We start from the raw sequence: 13,562 nt of genomic DNA, 5'->3' as shown, positions 1-13,562 counted from the left end.
TCTTTTTTATTTATTTATTTATTTATTTCTTAAAGATTTCTGCCTCTTCCCCGCCACCGCCTCCCCTTTCCCTCCCACTCCCCCAATCAAGTCTTCCTCCCTCATCAGCCCGGAGAGCAATCAGGATTCCCTGCCCTGTGGGAGGTCCAAGGACCACCCACCTCCATCCAGGTCTAGTAAGGTGAGCATCCAAACTACCTAGGCTCCCACAAAGCCAGAACGTGCAATAGGATCAAAAACCCATCACCATTGTTCTTGAGTTCTCAGTAGTCCTCATTGTCCATTATATTCAGCAAGTCCGGTTTTGTCCCATGATTTTTCATACCCTGGCCATCTGGCCTTGGTGAGTTCCCCATAGAACATCCCCATTGTCTCAATGTGGGGGTGCACCCTTCGCAGTCCTGAGTTCCTTGCTCGTGCTCTCTCTCCTTCTGCTCCTCCTTTGGATCGAGAGATTTCAGTCCGGTGCTCCAATGTGGGTCTCTGTCTCCTTTCATTGCCTGATGAAGGTTAATATTCAGGAGGATGCTTATATGTTTTTCTTTGGGTTCACCTTATTTAGCTTCTATAGGATCATGAATTATAGGCTCAATGTCCTTTATTTATGGCTAGAAACCAAATATGAGTGAGTACATCCTATGTTCCTCTTTTTGGGTCTGGCTTACCTCACTCAGGATAGTGTTTTCTATTTCCATCCGTTTGTATGCAAAATTCAAGAAGTCATTGTTTTTTACTGCTGAGTAGTACACTAATATGTATATGTTCCATACTTTCTTTATCCATTTTTCCATTGAAGGGCATCTAGGTTGTTTCCAGGTTCTGGCTATTACAAACAATGCTGCTATGAACATAGTTGAGCATATACTTTTGTTGTATGATAGGGCATTACTTGGGTATATTCCCAAGAGTGGTATTGCTGGGTCCAGGGGTAGGTTGATCTCGAATTTCCTGAGAAACCGCCATACTGCTTTCCAAAGTGGTTGCACAAGTTTGCATTCCCACCAGCAATGGATGAGTGTACCCCTTTCTCCACAACCTCTCTAGCAGAGGCTATCATTGGTGTTTTTGATTTTAGCCATTCTGACAGGTGTAAGATGGTATCTTAATGTTGTCTTGATTTGCATTTCCCTGATCGCTAAGGAAGTTGTGCATGATCTTAAGTATCTTTTGGCCATTTGAACTTCTGTTGAGATTTCTCTGTTCAGCTCAGTGCCCCATTTTATAATTGAATTGATTAACCTTTTACGGTCTAGTTTCTTGAGTTCTTTATATATTTTGGAGATCAGACCTTTGTCAGTTGCGGGGTTGGTAAAGATCTTCTCCCAGTCAGTGGGTTGCCTTTCTGTCTTAGTGACAGTGTCCTTTGCTTTACAGAAGCTTCTCAGTCTCAGGAGGTCCCATTTATTCAATGATGTCCTTAGTGTTTGTACTGCTGGGGTTATACATAGGAAGTGGTCTCCTGTGCCCATGTGTTGTAGAGTACTTCCCACTTTCTCTTCTATCAGGTTCAGTGTTTGGACTGATATTGAGGTCTTTAATCCATTTGGACTTTAGTTTTGTGCATGGTGATAGATATGGATCTATTTTCATTCTTCTACAGATTGACATCCAGTTTTGCCAGCACAATTTGTTGAAGATGCTCTCTTTTTCCCATTGTATACTTTTAGGTCCTTTATCAAAAATCAGGTGTTCATAGGTTTGTGGGCTAAAGTCAGGGTCTTCTATTCGATTCCATTGGTCGACTTCTCTGTTTTTATGCCAATACCAAGCTGTTTTCAATACTGTAGCTCTGTAATAGAGTTTGACGTCAGGGATGGTAATGCCTCCAGACGATCCTTTATTGTATAAGATTGTTTTGGCTATCCTGGGTTTTTTGTTTTTCCATATAAAGTTGACTATTGTCTTCTCCAGATCTGTGAAGAATTTTGATGGGATTTTGATGGGGATTGCATTGAATCTATAGATTGCTTTTGGTAGAATTGCCATTTTTACTATGTTGATCCTCCCAATCCAAGAGCAAGGGAGATCCTTCCATTTTCTGGTATCCTCTTCAATTTCTTCCTTCAAAGACTTAAAGTTCTTGTCAAATAGATCTTTCACTTCCTTGGTTAGAGTTACCCCAAGATATTTTATGCTATTTGTGGCTATCATGAAAGGTGATGCTTCTCTGATTTCCCTCTCTGCTTCCTTATCCTTAGTGTATAGGAAGGCAACTGGTTTTTTGGAGTTGATCTTGTATCCTGCCACATTACTAAAGGTGTTTATCAGCTGTAGGAGTTCTTTGGTAGAGTTTTTGGGGTCACTTAGGTATACTATCATATCATCTGCAAATAACGAAAGCTTAACTTCTTCCTCTCCAATATGAATCCCCTTGATTCCCTTATGTTGTTTTATTACTATTGCTAAAACTTCAAGCACTATATTGAAGAGGTATGGAGAGAGTGGACATCCTTGTCGTGTTCCTGATTTTAGTGGGATGGCTTTGAGTTTTTCTTCGTTTAATTTAATGTTAGCTGTTGGCTTGCTGTAAATAGCTTTTATTATATTTAGGTATGACCCTTGTATCCCTAATCTCTCCAAGACCTTTATCATAAAGCGGTGTTGAATTTTGTCGAATGCTTTTTCAGCATCTAATGAAATGATCATATGGTTTTTTCTTTCAGTTTATTTATATGGTGGATTACATTGATAGATTTGCGTATGTTGAACCAGCCCTGCATCTCTGGGATGAAGCCTACTTGATCATAATGGATAAGTTTTCTAATGTGTTCTTGGATTCGGTTTGCCAGTATTTTATTGAGAATTTTTACGTCGATGTTCATGAGTGATATAGACCTGTAATTCTCTTTCTTGGTTGGGTCTTTGTGTGGTTTTGGTATCAGGGTAACTGTAGCTTCATAAAAGGGATTTGGCAATGACTCTTCTGTTTCTATATTGTGAAATACATTAAGGAGTATAGGTATTAGCTCTTCTTGGAAGTTCTGGTAGAATTCTGCATTGAAACCATCTGGTCCTGGGCTTTTATTTTGGAAGGGAGATTTTTGATAACCGTTTCTAATTCTTCACGACTAACAACTCTATTTAGATCATTCACCTGTTCTTGGTTTGGCTTTGGTATATGGTACTTATCTAAAAAAATGTCCATTTCTTTTGCATTTTCCAGTTTTGTGGCATACAGGCTTTTGTAGTAAGATCTAATGATTGAATTTCCTCTGTGTCTATGGTTATGTCCCCCTTTTCATTTCTGATCTTATTTATTTGCGTGTTCTCTCTCTGTCGTTTAATTAGTTTGGATAGGGGTTTGTCGATCTTGTTGATTTTCTCCAAGAACCAACTTTTTGTTTCATTGATTCTTTGGACTGTTTTCTGTGTTTCTATTTTGTTGATATCTGCCCTCAGTTTGATTATTTCCAGTCATCTACTCCTCCTGGGTGCGTCTGCTTCTTTTTTTCTAGAGCTTTCAGGTGTGCTGTTAAGTCCCCAATGTATGCTTTCTCCGTTTTCTTTAAGTGGCCACTTAGTGATTTGAACTTTCCTCTTAGCACTGCTTTCATTGTGTCCCGTAGGTTTGAGTATGTTGTCTCTTTATTTTCATTAAATTCAAGGAAGACTTTAATTTCTTTCTTAATTTCTTCCTTGACCCAGGTGTGGTTCAGTAGTTGACTGTTCAGTTTCCATGAGTTTATCGGCTTTCTGGGTGTAGCATTGTTGGTGCCTTCTAACTTTAATCCGTGGTGATCTGATAAGACACACTTGGACACTGATTTTTTTGTATCTGTGGAGGTTTCCTTTGTTTCCGAGTATGCGGTCAATTTTCAAGAAGGTTCCATGAGCTGCAGAGAAGAAGGTGTATTCTTTCCTATGTGGGTGGAGTGTTCTATAGATGTCTGTTAAGTCCATTTGCTTCATTACCTCCAACAATTCTCTTAATTCTCTAATAGTTTTCTGTCTGGTTGACCTGTCCATCGGTGAGAGAGGTGTGTTGAAGTCTCCTACTACTAGTATGTGTGGTTTGATGTCTGCCTTGAGTTTTAGCAATATTTCTTTTACATAAGTGGGTGCTTTTATATTAGGGGCATAGATATTCAGGATTGAGACTTCATCCTGCTGAATTGTTCCTGTTATGAGTATAAAATGTCCATCTCGATCTGTTCTGATTGATTTTAGTTTGAAGTCAGTTTTGTTAGAAATTAGTATGGCCACACCTGCTTTTTTCTTAGGACCATTTGCTTGAAAAACCTTTTCCCAACCCTTTACTCTGAGTAGATGCCTGTCTTTGTGGTTGATTTGTGTTTCTTGTAAACAGCAGAATGTTGGATCCTGTTTTCGTATCCAATCTCTTAGCCTGTGCCTTTTTATAGGTGAATTGAGACCATTAATATTAAGTGATATTAATGACCAGTGGTTGTTTACTCCGGTTATTCTTGTTGCTTTTGGTAGAAGAGTTTGTGTGTCTCCCTTCTTTGAGTTGTGCTGTTGAAGAGTCGCTAGATGCCTGAGTTATTGTAGGCAGTGTTAGCAATGTTGGATTCCTTGGGTTGTGATTTTCCTTCTATTACTTTCTATAGGGCTGGATTTGTGGCTACGTATTGTTTAAATTTGTTGTTATCCTGGAATGTCTTGTTTTCTCCATTGATAGTGAATGATAGCTTGGCTGGGTATAGTAGTTTGGGTTTCCATCCATGGTCTCTTAGTTTCTGTAGTACCTCTATCCAGGAACTTCTGGCTTTCATGGTTTCCATAGAGGTGTAAGTCTGATTGGTTTACCTTTATAAGTTACTTGGCCTTTTTCCTTTGCAGCTCTTAATATTCTTTCTTTAATCTGTATATTTTGTGTTTTGATTATTATATGGCAAGGGGACATTTTTTTTTATCCAGTCTGTTTGGTGTTCTGTATGCTTTTGAATATGCAAAGGAATATCTTTCTTTATGTTGGGAAAGTTTTCTTCCAAAATTTTGTTAAAAATATTTTCTGGGCCTTTGAACTGTGACTCTTCTCCTTTTTCTATCCATATTATTCTTAGGTTTGGTCTTTTTATTGTGTCCCATATTTCCTGAATGTTTTGTGATGAGAATTTGCTAGTTTTGCTGTTTTCTTTGATCAGTCTGTTTATTTTTTCTACGGTGTCTTCAGAATCTGAGATTCTTTCTTCTATCTCTTGTATTCTATTGATTATGCTTGTTTCTGCAGTCTCTGCTCTTTGACCTAGATTTTCCATATCCAGTTGGTCCTCAGTTTGTGTTTTCTTCTTTGCTTCCATTTCAGTTTTCAGTTCTTGAACTGTTTCCATTACCTGTTTGATCGTTTTTTCTTGATTTCCCAGGGTATCATTTACGTATTTACTCATTTCCTCAAACTTTTTGTTATACTTCTCATCCATTTCTATGAGGGCATTTTTTACATGTTGTTTAAGGGACTCTATTGCTTTCATAAAGTCAATTTTTTCCTCTTCTTCTGTGTTAGGGTGTTCAAGTCCTAGTGTTGTAAGATCATTGGATTCTGGTGTTTTCATGTCGTTTTTCAGATTGTTGGGTGAATTCTTGCCTTGGTGTCTGCCCATCTCCTCCTATCGATGCTATCTAATGGGTCTTTTAAAACAGGATCAGGTTTCCCTGCTGGCCAGGGGCCCCGCTTATAAAATGCCCTCGATCTGTTCCCTGGCTCCTGCTGTGGGCCAAGATCCCTCTCACCACTCAGAAGGGTCTTCAGGACCAGGACCAGGCTCCTCGTTCACCAGGGACCTCTCCCACAAAAGGCCTACCCCTCTGCAGGTCAGTGAGATTGAAGGAGGCCCCTGGGCGCAAGCTGGGATGGGTCAGGGAGAAAGAGGTCGCAGCAGAGGAGGAGCAGCCCCAGCAGAGGGGACCAGCCCTTGCAGACTAACGGGGGTGGGGGGTGGGGTTGGGGGTGTGTGTGTCAAGGGGTCGGGGAATGCCCCCGCTCCGTTTCCTGTGTCCCGCCTCGGGGCAAGCACACTCTCCCCACTCTGGGGGGTCTTCAGGGACAGGACCAGGCTCTGCGTTCGCCAGTGGACATCGCCAATAAAAGGCCTACCCCTCTGCAGGCCAGGGCCCAAAAAACCTACTTGATTTAATTGTAGTGGCGCGATCTGCTCTCAGTGTGGGCTTCACTGTTTCATGCTTGTACTATCCTGCATCCGCCGAGTCTGCTCGCCGGTGTCTCCACCTCCTGGCTTGCAAGCCGGTGCCTCCACCGCCTGGGCCTGCCTGCCGCCACTGCTTAAATTTAAAATGACCTAAATAGAGTTGGAATTTCGGTTCATTGGTCACACTAGCTACATTCCAAGCAGCCTGTGGTCACGTGGGATTAGTGACTTCCAGATTGGACTACACAAATCGGTAGCATTTTTGTTATGCCCAGAGCCCTTCTGGGTGGCACTGGGTTTGTAGAAAGCTTTATGCAAATTTCTAAGTGACAGTTTGTATTGTTAAATTGTATAGGTTAATTTTCAGAGGTTTCATAAATATAGACATCAAAGGTTTAACTGTTTTTGGAAGATCATAACCTTCAATTGCTGCTGATACTACTCCTTTGGGTACATTCTGGCATTGGTAATTTAACGTCCCTCTGATTTTCATTGTTAGCACTAGAGGAAGCCTGCAGAGTGGCTACCATTTGTAGCCTCTTCCTCGGAATGTTGTTGGAATACAGGAAAGGACCAACACAAAACTGAAGGTAAGCAGGAATCCCGGTATGGTTAGCCTTGGTAAGGATGCACCAATAGCTCCAGAACCAGTCACTTCTTTAGACCTCAACTTCGTGTTGCTGTTTTGAATTATTCCTGAGACCCAAACACTTCCAGCCTATGAGTAGATGAACAGATAAAGAGAACTGATACTGATTATTTTCCTTAGGGGTTTTACAAACATCCACAGATGAGTTTAATAAACACAAATATTCTTGCCTGGTTTTCCATTTTAGTTCTATCAAGTTTATGTATTTAAGGAGTAAAAATAATGCATTAATAAGTTTATACCTAATGAAAATCCTACTATAAGCCAATGCACACACCTTCCTCTTACATAGTTACCTTCTAAGTACAAATATTCTCTTTTTTATTACTGAATAAGTTCTTTGACAACTTCAAACATACATGCATATAAGTCATTCTGGGTACTCTATCCCTCCACCATCCCTTATCTTCCTCTCACCCCTATCAGCCTCCTTTCTTCCTTACTTGCCTCTTTTCCTGAATTCATAACTTTTGGTTTTGTTTTGTTACCCATTTAGTGTGACCATTGGACTGGAATCCATTGGAACCTGGGCAGACTGCCCATTTCCCTACACCTATCAATAGCAAATAGTTCAGCGGTGAGGGGTGGGGCCCCTGCACCTCTCCAGTATCCGGTATCCATGCCTGGCTGTTGCTGGTCCTATTCTTGTGCAGACCCCTTGTGGGTGCCTGCACTTATTGAGAGCCCATGACTACAGTGGGTGTCCTGTACAGAAGACAGCATTTAAGAGCCTTTCTTCTGGCTTTCTGTTTTTCAGTGGTCCCCAGGCTGTTGAGAGAGATGACATAAATGTTGTGTTTAGGACCGAGCACTTAACCATAACTTCCAGTCAGTACTGTGGGAACGGTGTTCTCAGTGGCCTCTGAAAGGTCTTTGCAGAACCTTTCACAGGCTGCATGGTTCCTCCTGACATGTTCCACGTCTGTTTCATTCAGAAATATATAGGCCTCTTTACAGTGATTTTAAACCTACAGTTGTTTACAATAAGTATGTTCTGAAAGGTTTTTTTTTTTTTGTGTGTGTGTGTTGAGACATTACTCAGTGAGATGCTTCAAATCTTACTGCAATTCAAATATGTTCCATTCCATTAGAGGAAAATGAGATGCTCAGTTTCTGCCTTTTGCAACTTAACACCTCTAGTCAAAGCAAAATCAAAGGCAAAGCAACCCTCAAGGACCCCATGAAGCATGGGTCTGAACTATACTGCTCCAACAGAATTCAGCTCTCTCCTACCAAAATGTTTGTGAGAGTTTGGGAGTCAGTGAAATTTTCCTGCCAAGAGAGAACCCCTGATGACACCAACTTCAAATTCACCACAACTGGGGTGAAGTTGGAACCATTCTTGAGTGGTCTTAGTATTTTTCCTCTGGGTTTCAGCTTTATGATTTTTTTAAAATTATATTATGCATAAGAATTAAGTATTCCAATTGTTCCATGTTCCCTTCAATTAAATGTTTACAGGCAGAAGGTTAGAACAACACAGGCAACTATGAATCCTTTTTAGCAGTCATTGCTATACATTTGTCCTCAAATTCAGTGAGACACCAAAATTTCCTTAATGATTTTTCTAATGTTGAATTTTTATACTTTTTTGTCTCTTTTTAAAATTTATTTTTAAAACAATCTTTTCTCCTTTTACATACCAATCCCAGTTCCTTCTCCCTATAATATTGTTATTTATTTATTTTGATTTTATTGAGATATACATTTTTCTCTGCTCCTTTCCCTTCCTATTCCCTCCCCTTAAACCCTCCCCCATGGTCCCCATGCTCCTAATTTACTTGGGAGATACTGTCTTTTTATATTTCTCATGTAGATGAGATCCAAGTATGTCTCTCTTAGGATCCTCATTGTTGTCTAGGTTCTCTGGGATTGTGATTTGTAGACTGCTTTTCTTTGCTTTATGTTTAAAAACCACTTTTGAGTGAGTACATATGATAATTGTCTTTCTGTGTCTGGGTTACCCAACTCAGCATGATGTTTTCTAGATCAATTCATTTTCCTGCAAATTTCAAGATGTTATTTTTTCTGCTGTGTAGTACTTCATTGTGTAAATGTACCACATTTTCCTTATCCATTCTTCAGTCGAGGGGCATTTAGGTGGTTTCGAGATTCTGGCTATGACAAACAATGCTTCTATGAACATAGTTGAGCACATGTCCTTGTGGTGTAAGTGTCTTTCAGCCATTTTAGATTCGTCTGTTGAGAGTTCTCTGTTTAGGTCTGTACTCCATTTTTTTACTGGATTATTTGTTCTTTTGATGACCAATTTCTTGAGTTCTTTGTATATTTTGGAGATCACTCCTATGTCTGATGTGGGCTGCCATTTTGTCTTGTTGACAGTGTCCTTTGCTTTACAGAAGTGTTTCAGTTTTAAGAGGTCCAATTTATTAATTGTTTCTCTCAGTATTTGTGCTACTTGGGTTATATTTAGGAAGTGGTCTCCTGTGCCATTGTGTTCAAGTGTACTTCCCACTTTCTCTTCTATGAGATTCAGTGTCTTGACTATATGTTGAAGTCTTTGATCCATTTGGACTTGTGTTTTGTGCATGGTGATAGACATGGACCTATTTTCATTTTTCTACATGTTGATATCCAGTTATGCCAGCACCATTTGTTAAATATGCTTTCTTTTTTTCCATTTTATATTTTTTGCTTCTTTGTTAAGAATCAGGTGTTCACAGGTGTGTGGATTAATATCAGGGGTCTTTGATTTTGTTCCATTGGTTCTCCTGTCTGTTTTTATGCTAATACTTGGCTGTTTTCAGTACTGTAGCTCTGTAGTAGAGTTTGAAATTCGGGATTGTGATGCCTCCAGAAGTTCTTTTATTGTACAGGATTGATTTGGCTATCCTGGGTTTTTTGCTTTTCCATATGAAGTTGAGTACCATTCTTTCAAGGTCTGTGAAGAATTTTGCTGGGAGTTTGATGGGCATTGCATTGAATCTGTAGATTGCTTTTGCTAAGCTTGCCATGTTTTTTATGTTGATTCTACCTACTGAAGAGCATGGGAGATTGTTTCACTTTCTGGTGTCTTCTTCAATTTCTTTATTCATAGATTTAAAGTTCCTGTCATACAAGTCTTCCACTTGTTTGGTTAGAGTTACTCTGAGATATTTTATGCTATTTGTGGCTATTGTGAAGCGTGTTTCTCTTATTTCTTTCTCGGCCTGTTTATCACCTATGTAAAGGAGGGCTATTGATTTTTGGCGTTAATATTGTATCCTGCTACATTACTGAAAGTGTTTGTGAGTTGTTGAAGTTCCTTGGTAGAATTTTTGGGGTTGCTTACTAAACTATCTTATCATCAGCAAATAGTACAGGTTTTTGAAATATGACCTGATGATTCTCTGAATTTCCTCCATGTCTGTTGTTATATCCCCCTTTTCATTTCTGATTTTGTTAATTTAGATATTCTCTCTCTGCCTTTTGGTTAGTTTGGATAAAGGTTTGTCTATTTTGTTGATTTTCTCAAAGAAACAACTCTTTGTCTCATTGATTCTTTGTATTGTTTTCTTTGTTCTATTTTGTTGATTTTGGCTCTCAATTTGATTATTTCTTGCCATCTAGTTCTCCTGGGTGAGTTTGCTTCTTTTTGTTCTGAAGTTTTCAAATTTTCTGTTAACTCACTAGTGTGGGATTTTCCCAGCTTCTTTATGTAGGCATTTAGTGCTATGAATTTTCCTCTTAACACTGCTTTCATTGTGTCCCATAAATTTGGGTATGTTGTGTGGTCATTTTCATTGAATTTTAGGAAGTCTTTAATTTCTTTTTTTATTTCTTCCTTGACCCATTGATGCTTCAGGTAAGCATTGTTTAATTTCCATGTGTTTGTGGGCTTTCTGGAATTAGTGTTGCTGTTGAATTCTAATTTTAAACCATGGTGATCTGAGAAGATACATGGAAGTATTTTAATTTTTTGTACCTGTTGAGGTTTGCTTTGTTACCTAGTATGTGGTCAATTTTTGAGAAGGTTCTATGAGGTGCTGAGAAGATATATTCTTTTATGTTTGAATAGAATGTTCTATAGATGTCTGTTAAGTCCATTTGAGTCATAGCATCTGTTAGTGACCTTATTTCTTTGTTAATTTTTTGTCTGATGACCTGTCCCAGTGGTGAGAGTGGAATATTGAAGTCTCCCACTATTAGTATGTGGGGTTTAATGTATGATTTAAGCTTTAGAAGTGTTTCTCATATATATGATGGTGCCCTTGTATTCAAGGCAGAGATGTTCAGTATTGAGATTTCCTTTTGATGGATTTTTCTGTTACTAATATGAAATTTCCTTCTTTGTCTCTTTTGATTGATTTCAGTTTGAAGTCTATTTTGTTATATGTTAGGATAGCTACACCAGCTTGTTTATTAGGTCCAAATTTTTCCCAACCCTTTTCTCTGAGGCAATGTGTGTCTTTGAGATTGAGGTTTGTTTCTTGTATGCAGCAGAAGAATGGATTCTGTTTTTATATCCAATCTATTAGCCTGTGACATTTTATAGGAGAGTTGAGTCCATTTATATTAAGGGATATTAATGATCAGTGATTACTATCTCCTGTTAATTTAGTTTTTATTGTTGGTGATGTTATTTCCTGGTTTTTTTTTCCCTTCTTAGGATTTGTTGCTGTGAGATCATCAATTGTTTGTGTTTTTGTTGATATAGCCAACTTCTTTGGATTGGAATTTTCCTTCTAGTACTTTGTGTAGAGCTGGGTTTGTGGCTAGGTATTGGTTAAATCTGGTTTTGTCATGGAATATCTTGTTTTGTCCTTCTATGGTGATTAAAAGTTTTTCTGAGTATAGTAGTCTGAGCTGGCAACTGTGGTCTCTTAATGTCTACATAACGCTTGACCAGGATTTTTTGGCTCTCTTTGTCTCCATTGAGAAGTCATGTGTAATTCTGATAGATCTGCCTTTATATGTTACTTGGCCTTTTTCCTTTTCAGCTCTTAATATTCTTTCTTTATTCAGTATGTTTAGTATTTTGATTATTATTTGGTAAGGGGACTTTGTTTTTGATCCAGTCTGCTCAGTGTTTTGTAAGCTTCTTGTATCTTCATAGGCATATCTTTCTTTAGGTTGGAAAAGTTTTCTTCTATGATTTTGTTAAATATATTTTCTGTGCTTTTGAGTTGAACTTCTTCTATACCTAATTAGTCTTAGGTTTGGTCTTTTCATGGTGTCCCATATTTCCTGGATATTTTGTGCTAAGCTTTTGTTAGATTTAATGTTTGCTTTGGCTGATGAGTCTATTTTCTCTATAGTGTATCTTCAGTACTTGAGATCCTCTCTTCCATCTCTTGTATTCTGCTGTTTATGCTTGCATTTGTGGTTCCTGATCATTTTCTCATGGTTTCTGTTTCTATAATTCCCTTGGCTTGTGTTTTCTTTATTGTCTCTATTTCAGTTCTCAAGTCCTGAATAGTTTCTTTTATATGTTTGATGGCTTTTTCTTGGTTTTCTTTATGGGATTTGTTGATGTCTTCCATTTTTTTTTGTTTGTCTTTTCCTCCATTTCTTTTAGGCAATTTCTCATTTCCTCTTTAAGAGTTTCAAACATTTTCCTGAAGTTATTTTTTAGGTCATTTTCTTATGCTTCATCTCTATTTTGTTGTTCATGTCTTGCTGTTGTAGGGCCACTAGCTTTTGCTGGTGTTGTGTTGCTCTTTTTGGTGTTACATGTGTTCTTACGTTGTCTACCCATCTTTCCTCTGATTGGTGTGGTTGTGGCTGTCTGTGACTCTGGTGATCAGTCTTCCAGGTGCCTGTGGATCCAAGGCTCAGATGGTTGCTCCTCGTGGTGCAGTCAGTGCCACAGTTTCAGTCATTTCATTGGTCACTCCATGTTTGTGTAGGTTGCTCAGTGCTCCTACTTCTGTCTCAGGGCTGCTCTGGCCTAGGTCTCTGGCTTAGTTCTATTTTCATAAATGGACCTGGTCTGGATCCCTCTGGTATTATTCTTATTTTTAATTTATCCAGATGCTGACCTGTTTAATTAACGTGTGCTCGGTTGGTTGGGTATGATCACAATAAGGGCTCTAATTACAAAAGAAAACAAAGTTTGGAATTTACTAAAAAGGTCCTGGAGTGTCATGAGATTTACCTTTCTTAACTTGATTTAATTTTTTTTAAAAGAAGGGATGTATTTAACTTTTTTTTTTAATGCACACTTTCATTAGGGTTTAAAAATACTGCTACCTGTAAGCGCAGGCATACCTGGAATGTTTGGCCTCAGCCCTTCCAAGGCATCAGGCTGGCTGTGCATCATCACCATCCTAGAGTTTGCCTGAACCTTTTCAAGTTCACTACCCTGAGTCATAACTGGATGCTTAGCAGGAAGATACATAGCTTCATATGAATATTTGTGTTTAAAGGAATTTGAGATGGATCCTTTTCTGAATTTAGTAAATCTACAATACTAAAACAACTAACTTTTTTGCCATTTTCTTAAAAAAATATGTCAGTTGCTATTTACTGATCATATCTTTGCTTATATTAAATATTTTATTGCTGCATACTTTTTATTAAATATAATATAAATACTTTAAATACTAATTATATATAATTATAATGGATAAAGACTTTTCTATTAAATACTTTTTAAATACTTTAAGCAAATATTTGAAATTTCAAAATGAAGCTCATGTATGCCTTCATTTGATTGAAATGGCTCAGATAGTAGTTGGTACCAAGAGCCTTTAAACAGCACGTAGTGCAAGAAGGTGGATCACTGGTTTCTACTCAGAGAGCCCTGAAGCCTGTATGTATTTCCCATTATCTGGAGCATACTGTCCTATGGAGCTCCCTATCCA

Source organism: Chionomys nivalis, chromosome 13 (genome assembly GCF_950005125.1).
Source record: "Chionomys nivalis chromosome 13, mChiNiv1.1, whole genome shotgun sequence".
NCBI classification, from domain to species: Eukaryota; Metazoa; Chordata; class Mammalia; order Rodentia; family Cricetidae; genus Chionomys; species Chionomys nivalis.
The sequence above is the reverse complement of the archived record's forward strand: the minus strand, read 5'-3'. Positions refer to the sequence as shown.